At 45.9% G+C, this 5,000-nt stretch overlaps 1 protein-coding gene across 4 annotated transcripts in view; it reads left to right on the forward strand.

The window, feature by feature from the left end:
• Positions 1–2,857: 2,857 nt before the first annotated feature.
• fars2 (phenylalanyl-tRNA synthetase 2, mitochondrial) overlaps positions 2,858–5,000 on the forward strand; it is a gene marked incomplete at its 3' end in the record, with an annotated part of 66,460 nt that continues 64,317 nt past the window's right edge. Inside the window, exons 1-2 of one of the 4 annotated variants that reach the window (XM_079662115.1) lie at positions 2,858–2,931; positions 4,203–4,319. Of the gene's footprint in view, positions 2,932–4,202; positions 4,322–5,000 lie in introns of all 4 variants that reach the window. The other 3 variants (XM_079662117.1, XM_079662118.1, XM_079662116.1) reach the window with 3 other exon arrangements.

Raw genomic sequence — 5,000 nt, forward strand, 5'->3', positions numbered from 1 at the left:
TTGAAACATCTCTGTTCCCGGAAATGCATCCACGAAGGAGCCATCAGTGTCTCCTCGGTTAGAGCTCCTCCAGAGAGCCTCCTCTCTCCTCTCTCCTCTCTCCTCGGTCAGAGCTCCTCCAGAGAGCCTCCTCTCTCCTCTCTCCTCTCTCTTCTCTCCTCTCTCCTCGGTCAGAGCTCCTCCAGAGAGCCTCCTTGATCCTTGATGCTCGATGTACATTTAGAGAAATGAGATGTCCTTCAACATGGCGCGCTGAAATCCATTTCCGGGTCACTACCGGAGGACCGAGGAGTCGAGGAGTCGAGGAGGGGGATTTGATGAAATGAGAAAGGGCCCTAGATGCGTCGTGAGGTGCCGGTTCACAGTAAGAAGTAACGGTACACAGATGGGTAAAAATCAGAAGTCCCGGTACTGCGTACCGGTGAGTACCGGCCCAATTCAAGCACTGGGCGTTAGCAACTAGGAAAGGACACCAGTAAGGACAAACAGATGAGGATGCTGCGTGGGGTCTGGGGGCGTGTTGGGGGGCCGTTGCGCGCTGCTGTGCGGAGCGGACAGTGTGAGCTCATTTCCTGCTTGCTGCGTGGGGGCTGCGAGACATCGCGAATGGACGCACGAGGGGGGGGGGGGCTGAGGGCTTCATACCCCATCTGCCAGGCTCCACTAGGAAATAATGCTTTAAAGAGTGGGTGTTAAACATGCACACACACACTGAGGAAGCAGAGGAAAGGTCACACAGGTTGCATGTGTCCGAGCAGAGGTGCATTCTGGGACTTGGAGTCTTTACCATTTTCAGTTCTTCCTCCAAAACAAAAACCCTTTCCTCTGATTTCCAAAAGTTGAATTCATAATAAAACCAAACTAAACAGATCTCAGTTGGACCCCCAGCGCTCTGCTCCCCTCCTCTCTCTGTGTCTCTAAACTCTCTGATGTTTTATAGAACACCATATTCCCTGTAAACGCATTAAAAAAGGAGCGTTTGATATAAATGATGAAATATGGAGCAGCTCTGCGACGCAGAGGCATCTCAACTGCAGGTCTGAATATAAAGAATAGATTAAATTCAATGTTAACCCAATAAGAGTGTGACACACGGCTACACCATCTGATCAACAACAACACAACAACTCTCTGATTCAAATGGTTTTTATATTAATCACAACTCAAACTCACCTCTTCAGAGTTTCATCTGTCATTAATCTGTGTTTTATACATTTGAAGTGGGTTGTTTTCATGAATGTGTATTCTCTAAAGTTAGTTTTAGTTTAGCTGCTATAGGCTTAGACTGTTGGGACGCCTTGCTTCTTCCTTCTCTCTGTCTGTACCTGTGTACTCTCATGTTCCCAATAACCCAGCTTCCCCAAATCTCTTGTTGGTGTCTATACGCGGGGACCCTGAGTCGAGGCTAATCCTGTTGCTCCATCCTGAGTCCTGGATCCTCTATCCTAAGTCCTGGATCCTCTATCCTGAGTCCTGGATCCTGCATCCTGAGTCCTGATCTGAGTCCTGGATCCTCTATCCTGAGTCCTGGATCCTCTATCCTGAGTCCTGGATCCTGCATCCTGAGTCCTGATCTGAGTCCTGGATCCTCTATCCTGAGTCCTGGATCCTCTATCCTGAGTCCTGGATCCTGCATCCTGAGTCCTGATCTGAGTCCTGGATCCTCTATCCTGAGTCCTGATTTGAGTCCTGGATCCTCTATCCTGAGTCCTGGATCCTCTATCCTGAGTCCTGATCTGAGTCCTGGACTTCGAGTCGTGGCTGAACCCGTCTCTGCGGTCCTGCCAGACTCTCATCATACTACTTCCCTGATGGCTCCCACAAGATTGTTGACATCCTCGTGGATTCATCTTCTCATTACAGACACACGCATTTCCTAACATTCGGTCTTGCTGTAAAATGTATTATCTGTTGGATTTCCACACGGCATCTATTGCACGTCTGTCCGTCCTGGGAGAGGGATCCCTCCTCTATTGCTCTCCCTGAGGTTTCCCCCATGTTCCCCTTTAAACTGTGGTAGCTTCCTCCACAATGCAGGCAAATACATATATAAAAATGCTAAATTAAATATGGGTGTGAAGGTTTAAAAAATATACTGTATATGTTTAAAGAAATGTGGAAAACGTTATTCGTAAAATATTTTAAAGACTGTATGAATATAGACTCCAAGTCCCAGAATGCACCTGGGCTTTCACTCCTTTCTGTGCTTTAACATGCAACTAATGTAATGACAAGTAGCAGTGTGTGTGTGCGTGCGTGCGTGTGCGTGTGTGTATGTGTTGTTATAGCATCCCTCCTCCTTCTGATCCTCACTGATGTTGAATAACAGCAGAAAATACAGAATAAAATGGACATTTAAACAAAAAATGTGCAATAAAATCTAAATATTAATAAGAAAATAAGGAGATAACAGACAGATTATAACATGATAAAGGTACTGGTTGTGTAAGCGTTGAATAACACGTGTCTGATGTAAACACAGCAGCGGTTAGCCGTTAGCTGCTACATTAGCATCTCCTCGCGTGTCTTTAAACTCCTTTATAAATGCCTTCAGGTGCATCACGTGACTCTCTCACCTGTAGTTGTATGAGGGGAATTTGTTGCTTTCCGTAATCATCATCTTGTAGAGAGAGATTACTTTCGACCTTACCACCGCCATGATGCTAATGCTAATGCTAACAGCTGCGGGAGGACCATTAAAGGTCCAAAAAGCGCCTGAATACAAACTCCATTATTTCCATCATGTAAATAAAATAAATATGAAATTAATATATTCCTCCATTCCTTAATATGAGGTTTGACATTTAAATAAACGACTCTCTTAGAAAAAATAACACTTTATTATATTTGTAATATGATTTAAAGCTTTGTTTTCACTCAGGCGCGCTGAGGACGACTACACAGGATCTGAAGGCAGCAGGCTAACAGAAGGTGAGTTAGCTTAGCTCTTTTTAACCTCTAAAAAACACTCTTTATTCTCTAATACATGCGGGTTTTATGAGTGGAAACAGAGCGAGGCAACAGAGACTTAACTCGGGTAATAACCTGGATGTCTGTCGAAGTCACGAGGAGAGGATTTACCTCCAACATGTGTGTTTTTAGGAGAAAACGTGTTAGCTGCTGTGCTACAAACACACACTGACTGCAGATACTAACTCTTTATAATGAGGTTTCTTTACACAAACACAACTGAAGTCACATCAGGAGTGTGTTGGTATCACAGGCCGTGTGTTGTGCTCTGCTGGAAGGACTGCAGCTCTATAGAAGTGTTATATGATCAGTTATCTTTACACAGCACTGAGGTCTCATCATCAGCATCTTGATACTGCGTGTGGTTTGGGGCATTCGGACCCTTTAGTTCAAATACTATGGAGCAGCTAGGAGTCTGCATTCAAGGTGTCCCTGCAGAGACACTGAGACACTGACCCAGAGACACTGACCCAGAGACACTGACCCAGAGACACTGAGACACTGACTCAGAGACACTGACCCAGAGACACTGACTCAGAGACACTGAGACACTGACTCAGAGACACTGACCCAGAGACACTGAGACACTGACTCAGAGACACTGACCCAGAGACACTGAGACACTGACTCAGAGACACTGACCCAGAGACACTGAGACACTGACCCAGAGACCCTGAGACACTGACCCAGAGACACTGACCCAGAGACACTGAGACACTGACCCAGAGACACTGACCCAGAGACACTGAGACACTGACCCAGAGACCCAGAGACACTGACCCAGAGACACTGACGCAGAGACATTTATAGGCAGTTTTCTCCAGTGTTATTTGGTTTAGGAAGAGCTTATTTTGAGCTATTAACTACATTTTGTGTGTGTGTGTGTGTGTGTGTGTGTGTGTGTGTGTGTGTGTGTGTACAGTGTGTGTGTGTGTGTGTGTGTGTGTGTACAGTGTGCCCTTTAACATTGGATGTGTGAAAGGTTAGAGACGGTTCCTGTTTGTTGATGTCTTGCTGTCTCTCAGAGTAAAGGTCAGTGTGTGTGTGTGTGTGTGTGTGTGTGTGTGGCATTGATTGTGTTCACATTGTGTATCTCAGGTACATGCTGATGTGAAACAGTATGTTTGTTGGAGAAATAACTTGTGTTGATGAGATCGATCTTGGTGTGTGTGTGTGTGTGTGTGTGTGTGAATCTCACTGAACAGCTGATTGACTTTTCCTCTCGTCTGCAGGATCAAAGCCGATCGATCAGTGCCGTGTGCAGAGCTGCAGAACAACGAACTGTCTTAGCCAATCAGATCTGAGGTCAGCCGAGACTCCATCCACACCTTCAGCTTTTGCTCCAACAGGTGTGTGTGTGTGTGTGTGTGTGTGTGTGTGTGTGTGTGTGTGTGTGTGTGTGTGTGTGTGTGTGTGTGTGTGTGTGTGTGTGTGTGTGTGTGTGTGTGTGTGTGTGTCTGTGTGTCTGTGTGTGTGTGTGTGTGTGTGTGTGTGTGTGTGTGGAGAGAGAGGAACAGAGAGCAGGAACCTTTTAAGCTCTGTGTTTAGAGTCAAACACAGATGGAGGAGGATGATGATGATGATGATGATGATGATGATGATGATGATTTAGGGAGGAGCGACTCAGGCTGCGTCTCACTTTGGTTAAATGGATTCCTTGCGTCCCTCATTTGCGTGGTTTCCCTGCGTCTCTCCCACCAAGGAAGCAAGGAGAGACGCAAGGAAACCACGAGAAGCAGGAAATGAGTTTTCAGAGCAATGGGACGTCCTTTCCTCCGGAGCGTCACGTGAAGCGACGTCCCTTTGTGATGACGCTGCACAGCTGATCGTCTGACAGCAGCTCTGTCCCCGTTGTTTCCACACACCCCCCCGCCTCTGTTAGTACACATTTACTGACACACACATTTGTATCATCTGTTGTAGACCGAAGTAAATCAAATAAAATAAGAACTCATTCTCCAAAAAGATAAACGCCATTCTTAAAATGTATAAACGAACAATAGTTTGATTAATATTGATTAGAGTGCACA

This window comes from Notothenia rossii (assembly GCF_949606895.1).
Source record: "Notothenia rossii genome assembly, chromosome: 12".
Lineage (NCBI taxonomy): Eukaryota > Metazoa > Chordata > Actinopteri > Perciformes > Nototheniidae > Notothenia > Notothenia rossii.